The sequence below is a fragment of the Podarcis pityusensis genome, assembly GCF_964106645.2.
Source record: "Podarcis pityusensis genome assembly, chromosome: 5".
Taxonomy (NCBI): Eukaryota; Metazoa; Chordata; class Lepidosauria; order Squamata; family Lacertidae; genus Podarcis; species Podarcis pityusensis.
Window position 1 is genome coordinate 98,933,609 of NC_138032.1, and position 16,660 is coordinate 98,950,268.

Consider the following 16,660-nt stretch of genomic DNA (forward strand, 5'->3'; position numbering starts at 1 on the left):
TTTCTCTACTGGTGGGTCTGCTGCCTGGGATGGTTTTGCTGCCTGAAGCAGTGCTCTCACTGTGCCCAATGGCCAAGCCGGCTCTGCTTCTTACAGACTGTGGCCTCCCTTCTGGATACTGCATCCCACTCCAGGTTCAAATCTCTCTGGCAAAAATCTTCAGAATAAAACCGTTAAGTTCCTCTCTAAACACATCCCTATATATAGATATTCTACATACAGGTATCCCAAGGGTGCAATCCTATATCCACCTACTTTGGAGCAAACTCCATTGGCCTCAGTGGGACTTAATTCTGAGTCATTATGCAAAGGATCATGATGCAAAGCTACCTGCATCACTATATTTAACAGCAGCACAGTTCATGGATAAATTATACATCAGAATAAAAGACATGACTTTATGAGTTCTTCTGTAGTCTGAGCTGAAAACATTATGTGCTGACTCACCAAAGACACGTAATTTACTTTGGGCAAAAATCATCTTCTTTCAAAGACTTATTCGGAGATGTCAAACCTGCTTCTTTCTTCAGAGGAATATATAGGAAGCTCAGTTGCTTCAGCTTGTTGCCATTGGTCACATTTTCACTGCAATTATGCTGGTCAGGTCATCCTTGACTGGCTGCAGGGTCACAGAATAGCCAGCTCTGATTCAGCATAAATTCCTTTGTTTTAGCACCACATTTTTCTTGCCTGCATGATTGATGTAGTTTGTAGAAAGAAAATATTCTCAGTCAAATAAAATAATTTTCATTTGATTAATCACTTGCTTTCATGAATTTAAAATATATTTGAGCATTCATTCAAAGCCTTAATGTAAATTGCCCCCACAAAACAGACTGAGATCATGATCCTCTTGCTAACAATTACCAGTCATATACTTCCAAAAAGCCTACAAGCTTCCTGAAGGCATGAAGCCTCCCCACACTTTTTGTTCTCTCTTAGGGTAGACTGCTGCTGAACTTGGAGGGAACTGCCACTGATCAGTCCTCCAGGCAGTTTGCTAACTCTACTTTTGAAGCCATCAGTGCCAGTGGCCTGTGTCCCCCCCACCCAAATAAAAATAGGTGACGGTACTCACCATGAAGTTGTTACAGTAAGTGCCACATTTTTTAACAACAGAAAGGTGCCGGCACTGCATACCCTTGAGTACCTCCTGAAAAAAGCACTGGCAGTGGCCGTTACCGTATCTTGTGGCAGCAAGTTCCATATGCTTAATATCCATTGTGGGAAGAAATACTTTTCTTTTGTCTGTCCTGAATCTACAACCAATCAAATTAGTTTTATTGGCAAGAGAGTGCAGATATTTGAGCTTTCAGGAGCAACTTCTCTCAATAAGACGAGAGTCAGTAAATGCCTGTAATCACTTTATGCCAATAATATTTAATTCCTGTGATGTTTAAGAGTCACTCAGTACCTGTACTATTTTGCTGCAGTGGCAACAATGGCAACAGCAGGGACACTGCTATGCTAGAGATGGAGAGGCCTGTCGTTCCCACGGCATCCAGGGGCCTGGGAAGCTACAGCAGCTGCATTTCAAGTGTCAGGGGCGGAGGAAAGTACAGAGGAGGAGAAAGGGAGGAAGAGAGAGAGAATGGAAGACAAAAAACGAGAGGGGGAATAGGGAAGGCTTCAAGGCCACCGTGAGCTGGGTGGGCAAGTGGGCCTCATTCATCTCCAGTGATGGTGTTCAAATTGTAATTTCGGGACCGGGATTTGAATTAACCAAGATGCTTTACTGATTTTAGCTCACTGTTCCAATCCAAAATTTAGTTGAAGGATAGCTACCCTTCAGTAGGGAATCATCCAGTAGTGAGTTTGTTAACAGTCTTCTGTGGAGTTTCTTGTTGCTGTTGTTACTATCAATTCATTCAATTTATATGCCACCTTGTTGTTCTTGTTCTTATGCTGTTGAGGCAATTCCCCCCCAGCAAAACCTACAAGGGTCCGAGTTTGGTAAAACTACCCTGTTTGTAAGACTTCTAATATGCTTGGCATTTCAGTGACAAAGTTTTAATGACGTCTTGCTATTTCTTAACAGCTTCCTTTCAGGAACAGACCAGCTTCCATCCAGCATTCTGCATCAGTGCCTGTAGCTTCAAACCCACAAACATTTGCTACATTTCCCAAGATACATGGAATTCGCCTCCACTTCCTGGAGTCACTGGAGGAGGTTGTCATGAGGACATACAGCTTGAGCTTTCAAAAGAGGATTTTCACTTTTTGTGTTTTTTACTTTTTCCCATCCTTCTAATTAGAAGAAATAAATTGGCTGCTTGGTATAAACTTCCTGTCATGCATTTACTTCTGCTCAAATGCAATAAGTCCACCTTTGCATTTACCTGCTTGCAACAGGAGACCAGCTATAGGACTGCCTTGTGCAAAGTCTGACCATTGGTCCTGCTGGCCCAGTGTGGCCTGCTCCTACTCTTAGGGGCAGCAGCTCTCCAGCTGGGGTTTATTTTCCTGCACATTCTTTCATTGAATTAGAGACTGAACTGGAGATTGAACCTAGGACATGATGCATTCAAATTTTGTGTCACTCCTAAAATCAGGAGAGCAAAATAGCAACTATGGAACACAAAGGCATATTTATAAGACAATGAAGAGAGAGAACACACACACCTGTGGCTATATGGAAACCCATTAGTGAAAGATAAAAGGGCTTGTAGTTCTTTTGGCTTAAGTCAAATTTCTGTTTAATCACTATTTTTGCACCAAGTATCACTGGTGAAGTCACCTTTCTTATGTATTTAAGGGGCAAATTTCTATTTAAACAAGGGGTGGGGTGTATTTCAAAGATTTTTTTTCTTATTCAGCTCTGCCAGGATGGATTTTAAAAAGCAGACTAGCAATGCTCAAAGAAAGCAACAAATGAATTCAGCAGCAAATCTGATTGGTGTTTCAAAGATTGAGAGAGCTGTCCTTTCCTTCTTTAACCAAACAATTTTCAAGGTTGAATAAGACATACCTGCTTCTAAGTATAATCCAGAGTTCAGATGGGTTTTCCATTAGGATTTCTGTCACTCATTGTATCGGAGATCAAACACATGTTCACAGTTGCTCTGAAGACGTCTACACCTGCACATTAATCCAACAGAGGTTTAAAAGGGAGGCAATATTTTGTGCAATCCTCCCTCCCTGTTGCTAATGGAACTGATCACATGAGAAATGGGTCACATGGCTCCCCCTCAACTGCCTTTTATTTAAGCAGGTAAATCTGTGGCCCAAACTGCCGGTTTATTATGCAATAGAAACAGTCCACCTCAAGAAAATGTTTTATTTCCAACCCTCTGCTTTTACCAGTACTTGCCTGCTGTCAAAGAAAAGAGTATATTATTCTGTGATTCCCCACTTCCACCATTTCCATTTTTAGAAGTCATTTTTGCCATTAAAAAAATAAATCAAAAAGACCTGCAGCGCCATGGACAGCAATGGGGTCTCTGGAGGACGGCTGGTGAGTGAACCTGCTCTGCATGCCATGCTGGCAAATAAATAATTTCATCAGCTTCTGTTCCAGCTCTCCAGCCACCCTCTTCCACAGCATAGCCAGCATCAAAATTAAAGGAAAAGCATTCCATCTAAAAAACAAAGCTGTTCACAACCACACCCTACCTTTGCAGTCACTGTGTTGAGAAATATCTCCCTTTATAACCACTGCTTTTGTCCATCATTCTCATTTCCCATGACACACACATTGCTTGCTCACCTCAAATGTTTCAGATCCCGAGGAAGGGCAGAAATTAGGATGGAAACCTGCAGCTGTCTCATGCTGACGTCCTGGTTGCTATGGAGCTGTGTGATTGTTGAAGGGGATTATTTTCTTCCGCAACAGTCACCATGCCCCCCTCCTGGCAATTAGAAGAAATAAAAAAGGGAGAAAACGGAGAGAGAAAATCTGTGCAGATGTGTAAAGAGGTAGGAGAACGCCTTCTGCTGCTTCAGCAAAGCATGATTTGGGAAGCAGGTTAAAAGAGACAGGAGTATGGATCATAGCATAGAGATTTTAATCACCTTTATTCAGTCTGTTGTGCATTCTAATTTTGCTTAATCCTTTCTAAATAGATGTTTAAAAGATAAAAGCTTGCTGGAATTGCAGCTTGTTTGATTCCCCTTTGTCTATGTATTGATTGCACTGATACCCTGTTCTTCCTCCCAAAGATCAGAGCTGCTTACAAGAGGTCCCCAGGAATGCTCTTCTCATGGCATTACTTGCAAAATGCATTAATTAAATGTATGATGGGTGAGCAAGAAGTACACACACATGGCCTCTACTATAGTATATCCCATAGAGATTAGTATTCTGATGGAGCCAACATCAAGAAGCATGTGTACTTTGTATTAAAGTATAAACATAAGAAGATTCCTGCTGGATCAGACCAAAGGCCCATCTAGTTCAACTTCCAGTTTTCACAGATGCCCTTGGGAAGTCTGGAAGCATGACATGAGGTGTCTTCTGATCTACCACAAAGAAAGGTTATCCTCTCTAATGTTTAGGCAGACTTACCTGTAGCATAATATCATGTTTCCCCAACACCATTTTATATACCACTGTAGGAGCAAGGCAGGGAAACCACGCGGAAAAGTAAACCTAAATGTTTTGGGTTTTTAAAATCATTTTTATTAAGTTTCCCATTTTAACAATCCAATCAAATCACATTGAATGTTCCACATTATACAAATACATATCAAATAGTCCAAATATTCTGCCTAAATTATAATTTTTTTGTTGGGACTCCCCATGCTTCAAGTTCAGGGGGGCTCTGATCATCTCATATCTCTGCTGCCTTGAATAGTCTTTCCAATAGTTCCTTTAAATCTTCCTGTTGTTAACCTTCCTTCTTTCATGGCCTCTGAGTTCTTTCCACAAGCGAGTTGAAATAAGCAATGATGTATTTCTGTGTGGGTTTCATGTATGACTCTCCTCTATTGTTGCAGTATCTCCTCGCACGCTGGTGTTTATGCTGAATCAATCCAAAAGTCATTTTGCTGCTGGCAGACGCCATCTTCTCTCAATTCCGATGAAATCAAATCTAGGCGTTTGCTCATTAATTTTCCCAGACCAGTTGCATCAAATGTTAGCCTTTCCAGAGGAGATTTACCAAATCGGACTTGAAATGCAGATATAATGACATATTAAGAGCTCACTTCCCCCTATGACTATTTATAACTCTGCAGCTTGGTTTTATTCCATAATGGCAGATTCCCAATTATAAGAACCCGTCCAAAGTTTTTTGAAGTCTCTCCAGCGGCTAACGGGATCCTGCTTCTTTCTAAAATCAGCATTTGGAAAGTTTTTTATCTTCTTCCAGGCAATTCAAAAAACAGAAGCTTTAATTATATAATATTATTATTTCCAGACAGTTTGTATTTTCCAATCTCGCTTGCCATAAATAGTGTAAAGTGTGGTGTAGTGGTTAAGAGCGGTAGACTCATAATCTGGGGAACTGGGTTTGTGTCTCCGCTTCTCCACATGCAGCTGTTGGGTGACCTTGGGCCAGTCACACTTCTCTGAAGTCTCTCAGCCCCACTCCCCTCACAGAGTGTTTGTTGTGGGGGAGGAAGGGAAAGGAGAATGTTGGCCGCTTTGAGACTCCTGAAGGGGAGTGATAAAGCGGGATATCAAATCCAAACTCTCAAATCCAAACGGTTCTTCGGGGGGGGGGGGTTGCCAAGTATTATAATAAATCAGAGTACAATAGTAAAAAAGGCTTTATCCCCCTCCTTTTCTGTTCCTTTCCAACATACCAACTTAGATGTTATCCTTCTTCCACTCGTCTCTTTTCGCACCTCAGTGGCTGGCTTAATTGGCAGATCAATTTCCCCCTCCTCATTTGAAGCATGTCCAAAACTTTAATCCAATTTTTCATCTTAAGTAATGGAACTTGGTGCGCTCATGGTGACAGAGTCCAGGAGATCCGAACTCCCTTGGGGGCTCTCCATCCAGTGCCCCCACCCCCTCCTTCTTTACGAACTTGGGGGTGGTTTATTGGGCATCCGCGGATGAGACTGCATCTTCCCTTACCCCGGGAAGAATTTGGGAGGCTGATTACTCCCATCTCAGCCTCTAATTACCCGGTGGGAGCTGGAGCGATGGTATTGTCAGCCATCTTCCGTGGCGCCTCAAGCGGAAGTGAAAAGAAAAAAAAGACAATGTAAACCTAAATGTTATAGGGTGAAATGGGGAGAACACAATGTGGGGCTACATTTTTGGTGCTAGTTCCATTTTGAGCAGAACATATAATTCCATCCTGAGACTGTAAAATGGAAGATCTATTTCCACCCAACAAGCTTGCTAGATCTCTTCAATGCTTGAAGAACAGGGAATAGATTGTCTCTTTGCCAGCAGAAACTGAAAGCAGCTTGTCACCCATACTAGCTTCATTTTCTTCTTGTGTCATTTGTTAAGTTCATGACCTCAAAGCAGATGCTGAAAACAACCTGTGAGTTAGCAAGTTAAAACAGGGTAGCAACTTTAAGAAGACTAAGCATATAAGGTCTAGGTGTGATGATCCCCTCAAATTTTAATGAATTAATAATAAAATAAAAGAAGTATATGACAGAAAAATGGTAATTGTAATATAAAAGCCAGTTTCACGCAGATATACTGATTTCCACCAGGTGAGGCTGTGGGCCTTTTTTGATTAAATAGGAGAGAAGAGACAAATATTCAGTTTTACATGGTAGAATACATTTTCAGTACAGCTGATGGTATTTATGCACCATTCTCTTTCTCTCACCATTGTTGCTTAATTATTATCTTTCAATACTGAAGGCTATTTCTTAATAAATATTTTGTACATCAGTTTTGGAACCTTACAAATTAGCACAAATCACAACAGTTATGGAGGGAGCATCCTGCTTATATAAATAAGTTGTGGAATTTTTTTACCCTTAAATAGTGGTTTGACCTTTTCCTATTACCATTTGTATGCTTTTCTTAAACAAGTCACAAATTTATTCAATATTAGTGTGATGAGGTGGCTTTTTTGGGGGGGGAGGGATGTTGGGGGGGGGCGAGTAGTAGGCTGTATGTGAGACCTTTCTAAGGCCTGGATCCAGCAAGTGTTAAAATATAAGCCTGGCTACCTTCCTGTGTTGAGGTGAGAGCCTGCATGATGGGCCATTAAGGGGAAGAAAGGAAAGGGGCTCTGTGTGAGATGGCAAATGGGTGCAGCCCCTCTCTCAGCTTGCAGTTAGTTAGAAGGATAAAACCAGTTTAGAGTTGAGGTTTGGAGTGATGTGACCTAGAAGAAAGGCAGCATGCTGGAGAGAGAGTCAGAGCAACATTTCAGAGCAATGTTTGATTTCTGTTTGAATCCAAGGCTGTGGCTATGGGAGAAACAGTACCTTTTTGGATTGTTAATGCTGTGAATCCCTCCATCATAGGCTCAGCTTGTATATATGTCTAAATAAGCCATATCTCATAAAGACGCCACAGTCTCCACTGTGTCTCATTTCCAAAAGGAAACACGAACCCTGGTTAAGTGCCTGGAACAGTGGCAGACTTTGGGTCTCAATTTTTTTTAAAAAATAATATTTTTATTAAATTCTACAGAAACAAACAAACAAAATCATTACATTAAAGAAAAACAAACATAAAATAAAACATTTATAACAACTGTATACACAATCAATATTAAATCCACACTGTGGGATTATTTGAATCCACCAACTTCCCTCCACTCCCTCTCTTGGTTCCATTATATCATCTTCATTTATGTATGTCAATAAAGGGTATCTCTAATTACCTCCAAATTTAAACATTGTCTATCACATTTCAAGTGTGTTTTTAAAAAAAATTCTGCTAATGTATTAACTTGCATACATTGCCTTTGTAAATATGCAATAATCATTTCCAATTCTTTTGTATATTTGTTATCATCTTAATTTCTAATTTTTCAAGTTAATTTAGCCATTTCTGCATATTCCATTAACTTAATTTGCCAATCTTCCGCAGTGAGGACTTTTTCTTCTTTCCAGTGTTGGGCTAGCAATATCTGAGCGGCTGTTGTTGCATATATGAACAAATTCTTGTATTCTTTACGTAGATCCATTCCTGTGAGATTTTTTTAAGAAAGCTTCTGGTTGTTTAACAAAGGTTATTTTTAACATTTTTTTTCAATTCTTTATCTATCTCCCGCCCCCCTTTTAAAATAGCCTTACATTGCCTCCACATATGATAAAACGTACCTTTTACTTTATATTTCCAACACTTATTTCCCCTTGTTTTATACATTTTTGCCAATTAAATACCACCTATACATCATTTTCATATTGTTACGGAAAAATCTAGGTGTGAGGCTGCTCAGTCACCCAGCTCGTCGGGCAGAGACCGCGGGTCCCTGCGGAATAAAGGAGTCGAGCCACCAACAGGAGCAAATAGCTGTAGACCAAAGTTTATTGCGCAACAGGTTCAAAGAGGAATTTTGAACCCAGAGGATGGGGTGACAAAGACGTTTAAAACTTTCCCACCATATCCCAGAATACAGTTCGTACACCATCATTGCTACATCATTGCTACATTACTGACATGTCACAAAGGGGAGGGGTAGACAGGGGTTACACTAGTTTAACCTTGGCAAACATGTCCAGACAAGTCCTTGGTACAAGATTAGCATAAGCAGACATGTCAGGGCAAGACCCAGGTATAAGATGAGCCTAGGCAAACACCTCTGAAGTCCCACCACCCAAAGTACAATAACATTTCCTTTGCATGTCTGTATCCCGAGGCAAGTTTGGTGATGGGGTTAGGCTTTCCTTGGCCAACAATCAGCTCAGCAATTGTCACCTCTGGGAACTTCCTGGAATCATAGAATCATAGAGTTGGAAGAGACCACAAGGGCCATCGAGTCCAACCCACTGCCAAGCAGGAAACACCATCAGAGCACTCCTGACATATGGTTGTCAAGCCTCTGCTTAAAGACCTCCACTGGCAGTCATCTTTGAGAATTCCTGGAGAACAGGCGAAGTCCCGGCAGACTGGAGGAGGGCAAATGTTGTCCCTATTTTCAAAAAGGGGAAAAGAGAGGACCCAAATAATTACCGCCCAGTCAGTCTGACATCAATACCAGGGAAGATTCTGGAGCAGATCATTAAGCAAACAGTCTGTGAGCACCTAGAAAGGAATGCTGTGATCACCAACAGTCAGCATGGATTTCTGAAAAATAAGGCATGTCAGACTAACCTGATCTCGTTTTTTGACAGAATTACAAGCCTGGTAGATGAAGGGAACGCAGTGGATGTAGCCTACCTTGATTTCAGCAAGGCATTTGACAAGGTGCCTCATGATATTCTTGTAAAGAAGCTGGTAAAATGTGGTCTTGACTATGCTACCACTCAGTGGATTTGTAACTGGCTGACTGACCGAACCCAAAGGGTGCTCATCAATGGTTCCTCTTCATCCTGGAGAAGAGTGACTAGTGGGGTGCGACAGGGTTCTGTCTTGGGCCCGGTCTTATTCAACATCTTTATCAACGACTTGGATGATGGACTCAAGGGCATCCTGATCAAATTTGCAGATGACACCAAACTGGGAGGGGTGGCTAACACCCCAGAGGACAGGATCACACTTCAAAACGACCTTGACAGATTAGAGAACTGGGCCAAAACAAACAAGATGAATTTTAACAGGGAGAAATGTAAAGTATTGCACTTGGGCAAAAAAAATGAGAGGCACAAATACAAGATGGGGGACACCTGGCTTGAGAGCAGTACATGTGAAAAGGATCTAGGAGTCTTGGTTGACCACAAACTTGACATGAGCCAACAGTGTGACGCGGCAGCTAAAAAAGCCAATGCAATTCTGGGTTGCATCAATAGGAGTATAGCATCGGACTTCCGGTGCACCGCGATCTCAACGCAAGCAGGGTTCGTACCGTGAGGGAGAACCCGAGCTATTCTGAAGGACAGGGGCAACTCCAGGGCGCGGAGACCCCCTAAAACACTTCTGGAGGGTGTTCAGAAGGTCTGGTTCCCGGCGCGGCCAAAGAGCGACCAACCCGGCCACCAGGTAGCTTCGGAAGAAGTGAAGAGAGCGGCGGAGAGGTCTAGCGGGTCGAGGGAAGCCATTACTCACCTTCAGATAGCGAAGCCCTAAGCTTGCTGAGAGAGCGGTACGCTCTCAGATTAAAGGACTCCGAACGCAAAATATTTAAAACTCTGCGGTTAAAAGAACAAGGAGGCTTCGGAGTAACAAAGAGACGCAAATGGAGTTTAGCTGGAAAGCCAGAATCAACTTAGACGCAACGCGACACCAGTGCAGGAGAAAGTGAAAGTGAGTCGCCTTAGCGGATACGCTGTTTCCCTCCAGGTATCTTCCTTAAAAAAAAGTAACTTTACAAGCAGGAACGTTAGATTAAAAGAACGGAGGGAAGAGAAGGGGGGCCAGAGACAAAGTATCGGAATTAGGCGTCCGTGGTGAAACAGAGGGCGTAAAGAGGAGAAGGGGCGTTTCTCTATTGTTGTGTTAGAACACAAGGAACACCAAATCCGGAAGAGAAGGCTCCGCCGCCATTAAGAACCTTTGAGCGTGGTGACTGAGAAAAGTAAAAAGAGGACAATTATCTACACTTAGATTGGTATTTCTGCGTGTATGATCTTCCTTTTTCTTCAGTTTGTTTGCTGGAACTGGAAACTTGGGACTTTGGATTTACTTGAGAGACTAAACCTCTGGAGAAACAAGACACTGATATATTTTTAGAAATAATGCCAGCTCATAGAGATTTGGTGACATCTAGTGGCAGGATGGTGACTGTCTGATCTCCGACCGTTTTCTGCCTCCCCTGCCCTGCTTCCTTTTTCATCTACCCTCTCCTATCTATTCCTTCGTTATATTTCCTTTCCATTAATTATTCCCGTAAGCCTACTCAGTAATATTGATTAGCCTGATTAGAGGCGAGAAGAATCTCTGGTATTGGAATACCCCTAGTGGAGGAAAGAAGAAGTTGCGGCAAAAACCTTATACTGACTTTTTGAAAACATATATATATAAGGGATTGGTAACTCTGATTAGTAAAAATAACGACGGAAAGTTGATATAAGGAAAATTGACCAAGGGGGATATCTAAAGGAGAGTATTAGAAATAATTACGGTGAGAAAGGTATTGTTTGGGCGCGGGGAAATATAAGAGTGTAAGATGTCACATACAGGAAAGAAAGGAATGAATGGGGGGACCTCTGGCGATAGGAGGGGCTCCAAACAAGAGGCAGACTTTAAGTCAGATATTTTGAAGATGTTTGCGGAAATTAAACAGAGTCAAGATAATTTAGAACGCAAATTAGAGCAGGTGGACAACAAGATTGGGAAAATGGATTAAAAAATGGACGAAACTGTTAATGAACTTAAAGGCCAAATAAAGGAAGTTTTCAGGAGAACGCAGCTCACAGAGGAAGGATTAAAGAGGACAAGGGTGGAACTAAAGGATATGAAAAGGGATAAAGAAAGGATCAAAGTAGAAGTGATGGATTTAAATAAGGCACAGGAAGAGATGAAGGATATTATTGCGATGAATGAACTGAGGCAGAGGGAGGTGAATCTGAGATTTAGAGCTGTGCCAGAGACACAAAGTGAAAATATTAAGGAGAGACTGATAATGGAGCTAGCGGAATGGCTGGGCGTACCAGTTGAGGAAATGGCCAAAAATGTACAGAACGCATTTAGAATGCGGGTTAAAACAACAAGAGTAAAGAAATTTACAGGCGATTGCCTGATTACATTTAAGGATAAGGAAATGAGGAATAGGATTCTTCAAAGGAATAGAGAAAAGAGGTTGAATATAGAAGGGAACTATATAATTATCTTTAAAGACATCCCAATCAGATTACTTAAACGAAGAGACTCTTACAAATCATTGGCGCAGACATTGAAGAAAAATAAAATTGAATTTAGATGGGAATTCCCGGAAGGGTTATCATTTACGTATAGAGGTAAGAGGCATAGGTTGTCAAACCAGGAAGAAACCGGGAAATTTCTGAGGAAATATAAGGAATTAAGAGTAGAGGTGAATGGAGCAGGGGGAGCAGAGAGAGGATTACCAGGAGAACCAGGAACAGAGGAGGAGGAGGAGGGAGGAGGAAGCGGACTGGACGAAGAGGTAGAGGAGGAAGAAGAAGATCCAGCGAACTTATAAAGAAAAGGAAAACCTAGGCGAGAGTTAGGCAGTATGGGGTTAAAAATTTGGAATTGGAATATTAATGGGATGAACGAAAAAAAAGGAGGAATAAAATTGAGCAATTTCTGAAAAAGAAAAATTTGGACATTATCTGTCTACAAGAAACGCATGTAGCCAGAAGGCACAAAAAAGTGTTAATTAATAAAAGATTGGGAAATGAATTTGAATCTTCAGATAAGGAAAAGAAAAGAGGGGTGGTATTGTATATTAAAAATAAGATCGAAGCAAAAACAGTATTTAAAGACGAAGAGGGGAGGATGATAGGGGTCAGTCTTAATTGGCAAGGAGAAAATCTGGTGGTAGTTGGGGTATATGCCCCAAATGGTAACAAGACCGAATTCTTCAAAAACTTAGAAGAGAAACTACTAGAATATGTGGACCAAAAAATTATTCTAATGGGTGATATGAACGGGGTGGTTTCTCTAGAAGCGGATAGACTGAGGGAAGGAGCAAGTAAAGAAGGAAAACTACCAAAATCCTTCTTCTCAATGGTGGAAAACTGTAACTTGACAGATATTTGGCGCCTCAGACATCCATTAGATAAACAATTCACCTTTCATTCCGAACCTAATCAGTCGATGTCACGTATAGATCAGATATGGATCTCGAGTGAGTTATGTCCAAGAGCCAAACTAATAGAAATAAGACCGAAAGTAATCTCGGACCACAGTCCGATAGAATTGGAATTGGAAAGTTTAGAGATAAGAACTTTCAGATGGAGATTGAAAGATTATCTCCTGGATGACCAGAAAATTGTCGAAAATGCACAGAAAAAATTGATGGACTACTTTGCGGACAATTGTGACAAAGGAACAAAGGCTAATGTAGTATGGGACGCTAGTAAGGCAGTAATAAGAGGATATTTTATCCAACAGAATGCAATCAAAAATAAGAATAGAGAAAAAGGTAAAGAGGAAATTCTAAAGCAGATAATGGTAAACGAACAAAAATTATCTCAGAAACCTAACTGTCAGAAGGCGAAAGAAAGAATAAAAATTTTACAAGCCCAATTTGCCACAATAATAAATAGAGAGGTGGAGTGGAACATCAAAAAACTAAGACAAAAAAATTTTGAATTCTCGAATAAATCAGGCAAATGGCTTGCTTGGCAAATTAAAAAAAGAAAGGAACAGGGCACAATAAATAAAATAATAGTGGGGAGGGAAGAAATAACTGACCCAAAAGGAATTAGGAGGGAGTTCCTCAACTACTATAGAAGTCTGTATAATAATAAAGAGAGAAACAACTTAAGGAGGATAGAGAGATATCTGAAGGATAAAAGGGTGCAGAAAATCTCAACAGAGGAAAAACAACGACTGAATACCCCAATTAGAAATGAGGAGATAGAAGAAGTAATTAAAGACTTAAAGAGGGGAAAAGCCCCAGGCCCCGACGGATTCACTGCAGGCTATTACAAAGAGATGAAACCCATTTTGGTGGGTCCTCTGAAAGAGACGATGAATAATATTTTAAGGAAAGGTGAAATCCCAGAGACCTGGAAGGAGGCATACATCACATTCATCCCTAAACAAGATGCAGACCCAACTCAAGTTAAAAATTATAGACCGATCTCACTGCTAAATACAGACTATAAAATATTAGCAGGAATCCTGGCAAGGAGGCTGAAGAGGCTGTTATCAGAGATTATTCATAAGGACCAGGCGGGATTTCTGCCAGGTCGGCAGATGAGAGATAATACAAGAAATATAATCAACATGTTAGAATACCTATCTGTGAGAATTGATAAACAAGTTATAATGATGTTCGTGGATGCCGAGAAGGCTTTCGACAATGTGATATGGGATTTTATGTTGAAAAATCTAGTACATATGGATGTGGGTAATGACTTCTTTAACGGGGTAAAAGCAATATACACAGAGCAGAAAGCCAAACTGATAATAAATAATACTGTGACAGAAGAGATAAAGATACAGAAAGGAACAAGACAGGGTTGTCCACTCTCCCCGCTATTGTTTATAATAGTATTAGAAGTCCTTTTGAACTCAATAAGACAAAATGGAAAAATAAAAGGAGTGTTAATCGGACAGAATGTGTATAAGATTAAAGCTTTTGCTGATGACGTAGTAATAATGACAGAAGAACCAACAACTACAATAGAAGAAATACTAAAGGAAATAGATCAATTTGGAGAGGTCGCAGGCTTTAAATTAAATAAGACAAAAACGAAAATGATAGGTAAAAATGTGGACCAAAAGACAATAGAAACAATTCAACATCAATCGCAGATAGAGGTGGTCAAAAAAGTGAAATACCTCGGTATTTGGCTAACACCTAAAAATATAGACTTATTCAAAAATAATTATGAGCCGATGTGGAGGGGAATAAGAAAGGATTTGGAAATATGGGGAGGGTTGAAACTGTCATTCTGGGGAAGGATTAATACAATTAAGATGAATGTTTTATCAAGGTTGATGTTCCTATTCCAGACCATCCCTATAATCAAGGGGAGCCGAATCTTTAAGGACTGGCAAAGAGTACTTTCAAGATACATCTGGCAGGGCAAAAAACCTAGAATTCAGTTCAAACTACTAACAGATATAAAGGAAAGGGGGGGCTTTGCCCTGCCAGACTTGAAACTATATTACGAGGCTTCATGCCTCTGCTGGATAAAAGACTGGGTAAAGTTGGTGAACAAGGAGCTACTCGACTTGGAGGGCTTCGACAATAGATTCGGCTGGCACGCCTATTTATGGCAGAATAAAAGGAAAGTACATAAGGGATTTGAAAATCATATTTTTAGAGGGCCACTAATCGAAGTATGGGAAAAGTATAAAAATCTGCTAGAATTTAAAACACCACATTGGCTATCACCTCTTGAAGTAATGAGTGTGAAGACTATTAATATGAGAAGCAATTGGGCAACATATAGTCAGTTATTAATTAAGGAAGATGGGAAATGGAAACTAAAACCATATGAGCAAGTTAAGGAGCATGTTTATGACTGGCTACATCATTTCCAGGTGAATGAGATGTTTAGAAAAGATATCAAAGAAAGAGGTTATGCAGACAAAGATTCCAAATTTCAGGTGGAGATTATAAACAATGAAGTGAAAATCATATCTAAAATGTATAGGATGCTGCTAGATTGGAACTTAGGAGATGAGGAAGTCAAATCGGTGATGATCTGTTGGGCAAGGGATGTAGGTCATAGTATACAATTTGAGGACTGGGAGAAACTTTGGAAGGATGGGTTAAATTTTACGGCGTGCATAACGATAAAGGAAAATGTCATGAAGATGTTCTACAGGTGGTACTTAACACCTATGAAACTATCAAAAATGTATAAGGGGGACAACAAGTGTTGGAAATGTAAAGACAAAGAGGGCTCCTTTTACCACATGTGGTGGGAGTGTGTAAAAGTGAAACAGTTTTGGGAAAAAATATACATTGAACTAAAGAAGATCTTAAAATATACGTTCACAAAGAAATCAGAAATTTTCCTATTAGGGATACTAGGCCACGAGATAAAAAAGGAAGATTGTATACTAGTATACTATGCAGTTACAGCAGCAAGGGTAGTTTTAGCCCAGAAGTGGAAACAGCAGGAAATACCAACGGTAGAGGAGTGGAGATCAAAGCTGTTAGACTACGCGGAGTTGGACAAACTGACAGGAAAAGTTAGGTATATAAGAGACCAAAAGTTCATCAAGGATTGGGGAAAGTATGTAGATTACCTGGAATATATTAGTGAGGGACAAACAACGCTAAAGGGATTCAGAGATGCACTGTGAAAGACTATGAGTTATTGTCCAAAGAAAATAGGAGATAGAGAAAGGTTAATGACAATATAAGCCAAGAAATGCGCAACTTTAATTACTACTTCGAATGATTTACGGACAAGCTGAAGGAAGTCTTGAAAGGGATGATTATGTAATATTGTTGATGTGAAAATTATAAATTTGTGTAACTTTTTCTTTTTTCTTTTCTTTTTTCTATTACTGTTTGTCTGTGTATTATTTTCCTTTGCTTATCTGTGTGTTAATGTTTATTTTCCCATGGAATTAACCAATAAAAAGAATTATGGAAAAAAAAAATAGGAGTATAGATCAAGGGAAGTAATAGTGCCACTGTATTCTGCTCTGGTCAGACCTCACCTGGAGTATTGTGTCCAGTTCTGGGCACCACAGTTCAAGAAGGACACTGTCAAACTGGAACGTGTCCAGAGGAGGGCACCCAAAATGGTCAAAGGCCTGGAAACGATGCCTTATGAGGAACGGCTAAGGGAGCTGGGCATGTTTAGCCTGGAGAAGAGGAGGTTAAGGGGTGATATGATAGCCATGTTCAAATATATAAAAGGATGTCACATAGAGGAGGGAGAAAGGTTGTTTTCTGCTGCTCCAGAGAAGCGGACACGGAGCAATGGATCCAAACTACAAGAAAGAAGATTCCACCTAAACATTAGGAAGAACTTCCTGACAGTAAGAGCTGTTTGACAGTGGAATTTGCTGCCAAGGAGTGTGGTGGAGTCT

The 16,660-nt window shown here is 40.5% G+C and overlaps 1 protein-coding gene across 5 annotated transcripts in view; it reads right to left on the reverse strand.

Annotated features, from left to right (window-relative positions):
* GPR19 (G protein-coupled receptor 19) overlaps positions 1–16,660 on the reverse strand; it is a 58,717-nt gene that overhangs the window by 5,955 nt on the left and 36,102 nt on the right. The window contains exons 2-4 of one of the 5 annotated variants that reach the window (XM_081005639.1): positions 3,707–3,848; positions 2,969–3,078; positions 448–690 (exon numbers count right to left, since the gene is read on the reverse strand). The gene's annotated coding sequence lies outside the window, so the exon portion shown is untranslated. The other 4 variants (XM_081005641.1, XM_081005643.1, XM_081005642.1 and 1 more) reach the window with 4 other exon arrangements.